This window comes from Palaemon carinicauda, chromosome 1 (assembly GCF_036898095.1).
Source record: "Palaemon carinicauda isolate YSFRI2023 chromosome 1, ASM3689809v2, whole genome shotgun sequence".
Taxonomy (NCBI): Eukaryota; Metazoa; Arthropoda; class Malacostraca; order Decapoda; family Palaemonidae; genus Palaemon; species Palaemon carinicauda.
Genome location: NC_090725.1, coordinates 79,783,724 through 79,789,679, shown reverse-complemented (window position 1 = coordinate 79,789,679; position 5,956 = coordinate 79,783,724). Strand labels below are relative to the sequence as shown.

The 5,956-nt window shown below is 35.6% G+C and overlaps 1 protein-coding gene across 2 annotated transcripts in view; it reads right to left on the bottom strand.

Annotated features, from left to right (window-relative positions):
* LOC137649213 (uncharacterized) overlaps positions 1-5,481 on the bottom strand; it is a 26,461-nt gene extending 20,980 nt beyond the window's left edge. For both annotated transcript variants that reach the window (XM_068382202.1, XM_068382206.1), the window contains exon 1: positions 5,336-5,481. The gene's annotated coding sequence lies outside the window, so the exon portion shown is untranslated. The remainder of the gene's footprint in view (positions 1-5,335) is intronic.
* Between the last annotated feature and the right edge of the window lie 475 nt (positions 5,482-5,956).

Genomic DNA, 5,956 nt, shown 5'->3' with positions numbered 1-5,956 from the left:
GTAACGTGATGCCCGGAAAGTGGGAGACTGCTCTTTGTCGTCTTTGCATTGGTCACATTTGGTATTCTGGAACATCTACCAATTACTCTTTGGAGGTGTAACGTGATGCCCGGAAAGTGGGAGACTGCTCTTTGTCGTCTTTGCATTGGTCACATTTGGTATTCTGGAACATCTACCAATTACTTTTTGGAGGTGTAACGTGATGCCCGGAAAGTGGGAGACTGCTCTTTGTCGTCTTTGCATTGGTCACATTTGGTATTCTGGAACATCTACCAATTACTTTTTGGAGGTGTAACATGATGCCCGGAAAGAGGGAGACTGCTCTTTGTCGTCTTTGCATTGGTCACATTTGGTATTCTGGAACATCTACCAATTACTTTTTGTAGGTGTAACATGATGCCCGGAAAGTGGGAGACTGCTCTTTGTCGTCTTTGCATTGGTCACATTTGGTATTCTGGAACATCTACCAATTACCTTTTGGAGGTGTAACATGATGCCCGGAAAGTGGGAGACTGCTCCTTGTCGTCTTTGCATTGGTCACATTTGGTATTCTGGAACATCTACCAATTACCTTTTGGAGGTGTAACATGATGCCCGGAAAGTGGGAGACTGCTCTTTGTCGTCTTTGCATTGGTCACATTTGGTATTCTGGAACATCTACCAATTACCTTTTGGAGGTGTAACATGATGTCCGGAAAGTGGGAGACTGCTTTTTGTCTTCTTTGCATTGGTCACATTTGGTTGACAACCAAGATTTTGGTAACTGGGCAACATCTGCCATATTGCGACGACTGCTTGGTACCCTTGACAGTGAGGCATTTGTTGACCAAATGCCCCACTTCTAGTACCTTACGAAATAGATATCTGTGTGAGGCTCGAGGTGAGGATAGCATGTTCAGCCTTGCCAAGATTCTTAGACATGCTGTGTCATACCATGCTAGAAGTATTTTCAGATTTTTTTTTAGAAGCAGGTCTTCTGAAAGCTCTTTTACTTTTATTAGAACATCTTTAATTTCATTGCTTTATATTGAACTTCCTTTTATTCTTTATTTAAAACAATATGTAGTCAGGTGAACATATTTGGCAAAAAAAAAAAAAAAAAAAAAAAATGCAGTGGCAACCCCTAACATTTCGTTATGTGGGGATATTTGGCACTGTCAGTCCTTACATGTGGTCAGGTGAACATAATTGGCAACAGAAAATGCACTGTCAGCCATTAATGTGTTATCAGGTGAACATATTTGGCATAAAAAATGCAGTGTTAACCCCTAACATGTGGTTATGTGAAGATATTTGGCGCTGTCAGCCCGTAACATGTGGTCAGGTGAACATAATTGGCAACAGAAAATGCACTGTCAGCCATTAATGTGTTATCAGGTGAACATATTTGGCATATAAAATGCAGTGTAAACCCTTAACATCTGGTTATGTGAAGATATTTGTCACTGTCAGCCCATTAACATTTGGTCAGGTGAACATATTTGGCAACAGAAAATGCACTGTCAGCCATTAATGTGTTATCAGGTGAACATATTTGGCATAAAAAATGCAGTGTTAACCCCTAACATGTTGTTATGTGAAGATATTTGGCACTGTCAGCCTTAACATGTGGTCAGGTGAACATAATTGGCAGCGGAAAATGCACTGTCAGCCATTAATGTGTTATCAGGTGAACATATTTGGCATAGAAAATGCAGTGTTAACCCCTAACATGTGGTTATGTGAAGATATTTGTCACTGTCTGCCCGTAGCATGTGGTCAGGTGAACATAATTGGCAACAGAAAATGCACTGTCAGCCATTAATGTGTTATCAGGTGAACATATTTGGCATAAAAAATGCAGTGGTAACCCCTAACATCTGGTTATAAGAAGATATTTGTCACTGTCTGGCCGTAACATGTGGTCAGGTGAACATAATTGGCAACAGAAAATGCACTGTCAGCCATTAATGTGTTATCAGGTGAACATATTTGGCATAAAAATGCAGTGTTAACCCCTAACATCTGGTTATGTGAACATATTTGTCACTGTCAGCCTTAACATGTGGTCAGGTGAACATAATTGGCAACAGAAAATGCACTGTCAGCCATTAATGTGTTATCAGGTGAACATATTTGGCATAAAAAATGCAGTGTTAACCCCTAACATGTGGTTATGTGAAGATATTTGGCACTGTCAGCCTTAACATGTGGTCAGGTGAACATAATTGGCAGCGGAAAATGCACTGTCAGCCATTAATGTGTTATCAGGTGAACATATTTGGCATAGAAAATGCAGTGTTAACCCCTAACATGTGGTTATGTGAAGATATTTGTCACTGTCTGCCCGTAGCATGTGGTCAGGTGAACATAATTGGCAACAGAAAATGTACTGTCAGCCATTAATGTGTTATCAGGTGAACATATTTGGCATAAAAATGCAGTGTTAACCCCTAACATCTGGTTATGTGAACATATTTGTCACTGTCAGCCTTAACATGTGGTCAGGTGAACATAATTGGCAACAGAAAATGCACTGTCAGCCATTAATGTGTTATCAGGTGAACATATTTGGCATAAAAAATGCAGTGTTAACCCTTAACATCTGGTTATGTGAAGATATTTGTCACTGTCAGCCCATTAACATATGGTCAGGTGAACATAATTTGAAGCAGAAATTACAATTGAAATTGTTTGGAGAAACATTGTCAGCCCTTGACATGTGGTCAGGCGAACATAATTTGAAGCCGAAATTACAATTGAAATTGTTTGGAGAAACATTGTCAGCCCTTGACATGTGGTCAGGCGAACATAATTTGAAGCAGAAATTACAATTGAAATTGTTTGGAGAAACATTGTCAGTCCTTGACATGTGGTCAGGCGAACATAATTTGAAGCAGAAATTACAATTGAAATTGTTTGGAGAAACATTGTCAGCCCTTGACATGTGGTCAGGCGAACATAATTTGAAGCCGAAATTACAATTGAAATTGTTTGGAGAAACATTGTCAGCCCTTGACATGTGGTCAGGCGAACATAATTTGAAGCCGAAATTACAATTGAAATTGTTTGGAGAAACATTGTCAGCCCTTGACATGTGGTCAGGCGAACATAATTTGAAGCAGAAATTACAATTGAAATTGTTTGGAGAAACATTGTCAGCCCTTGACATTTGGTCAGGTGAACATAATTGGCAACAGAAAATGCACTGTCAGCAATTAATGTGTTATCAGGTGAACATATTTGGCATAAAAAATGCAGTGTTAACCCCTAACATTTCGTTATGTGGGGATATTTGGCACTGTCAGCCCATTAATATGTGGTCAGTTGAACATAATTGGCAACAGAAAAGGCACTGTCAGCCATTAATGTGTTATCAGGTCAACATATTTGGCATAAAAAATGCAGTGTTAACCCCTAACATCTGGTTATGTGAAGATATTTGGCACTGCCAGCCTTTAATATGTGGTCCAGTGAAAATAATTGGCAACAGAAAATGCACTGCCAGCCCTTACCATGTGGTCAGTTGAACATAATTGGCAAGAGAAAATGCACTGTCAGCCATTAACATGTAGTCAGATGAACATATATATGATTATTATTATTATTATTACCACTAGGTAACCTACATGCCTAGTGTAAAAAGCAGAATGCTATAAGCTATGGGCTTCACCAGGAAAGATAGCACGGTGAGGAATGTAAATAAGGAAACAGATAGTAAAGTGTGTCTGAGGCTATGGTGCAGAGGGTATGGCACTATCCAAGACCAGAGGACAATGATTTGATTTTTGAGTGTCCCTCTCCTAGAAAAGCTGTTTACCATTGCTAAAGAGTCTCGTCTACCCTTACCAAGTGGAAATTAACCACTGAACAATTACAGTGCTGTAGTTAACCCCTTGCATTGAGTGGAGAAGAATGTTTGATATTAACATTATTAGCCTATCTTGTCCCAAAATGTTAAAACTCTTTCCTTTTACGCAAAATGCTAAAACTCTTTCCTTTTACACAAAATGTTAAAACCCTTTCCTTTTACACAAAATGTTAAAACTCTTTCCTTTTACACAAAATGTTAAAACTCTTTCCTTTTACACAAAATGTTAAAACTCTTTCCTTTTACACAAAATGTTAAAACACTTTCATTTTACACAAAATGTTAAAACTCTTTCCTTTTACACAAAATGTTAAAACTCTTTCCTTTTACACAAAATGTTAAAACTTTTTCCTTTTACACAAAATGTTAAAACTCTTTCCTTTTACAGCAATAATTGTCGTGGAGATGTTTTTCAAATTCATGCTTTATATTTTGGTAACAAAAAGGAAACTTTGAATTTTAGTGAAAGATAACCCACATCAGTTGGTTGAACAGCTGTGAAGCCGCAAAATAAAAACGAAAATGGTCGCACACACCAAACATTAATAGTCTTGGATCTACTGTGTCATTCGCTGATAATATTATGCCAACCTAAGATCTTGAAAATTGCTTGTATTTTCATTTAACTTGTGTTTTGATTTTTTTTTTGGGGGGCGCTTCAATCGCATTATGGAATTGTACATCATAACTGTACATTGGCATTTACCCTTCATCACAGAAGACGTAAAACCTTGTCAATTGGAGGAGCTGAGGGGAGGAAAGTTTAGTACAACCACATCATATCTAGAGATTTGTAATGTTGGGAGTATACATCAATAGGATAGATATCCTTATTGTATTAGCAGAGAGATTTAAAACCTATCTTTAAATCTTTGAGATATATATATATATATATATATATATATATATTTATACATACCTATAAATATATATATATATATATATAAATATATATATATATATATATATATATATATATATATATATATAAATATATATATATATATATATATATATATGTATATATATATATATATATATATATATATATATATATATATATATATCTATATATATATACACACACATATATATATTTTTATATATATATATATATTTATATATATATATATATATATATATATATATATATATATATATATATATATATATATATTTGTGTGTGTGCGCGTGTATAGAGGAAGTTACCAACCCAAAATTTATATAAGAACTTAAATTTTGAGTTTTTCGGTGGCCAAATCAAGACTTGACGTGACAATCACATGTGTTAGGAATTTTGTGTCCGCCTATACTTCTGTGATTTATGTGTTGAAAGTCTTCTGCACGTAAAATAAAGGAAAAAAGGCGATGTGAAGTATAAATGAAAACATAGGTATGCAGTCAAAATATTAATATAACAATATAAATGCGCCGTAAAAATAAAACACTGCTAAAAGCTGAATAGAAATTATGATTGAATAAAACCTTAAAAGGTGGATGACACTGTCGCTGAACACAGCCAGTCACGCCTTCATCTAGCGGGGGCTCAACCGTTTGTGTTGAACGAGTACAATAGCTTCTATCTCTTATCATTTGTTATGAAATCAGCCGAAGCTGATTGATAGTTCCCAGGCACTTTAGCCCGTACGCTCCGTGTATGTGCGTGTGTATGTGTGTAGTAGTTACAGCGTTATATAATAGGACACGAAATAGATAATTAAAATTCCTGCTACCTCTAATTTCAATGTAGATTTAAAGAATATTATGAAAAAAAATAAGAGACCTTATGGCAGTGGTCTCATATGGTTGAAGAAAAGGGTCTTTACGAAGGTTTTCCAGTTCTATAATTTTAATGTAGATTTAAAGAATGTTATGAAAAAAATAAGACCTTATGGTAGTGGTCCCATATGGTTGAAGAAAAGGGTCTTTACGAAGGTTTTCCAGTTCTATAATTTTAATGTAGATTTAAAGAATGTTATGAAAAAAATAAGAGACCTTATGGCAGTGGTCCCATATGGTTGAAGAAAAGGGTTTTTACGAAGGTTTTCAAGTTCTCTAATTTTAATGTAGATTTAAAGAATGTTATGAAAAAATAAGAGACCTTAT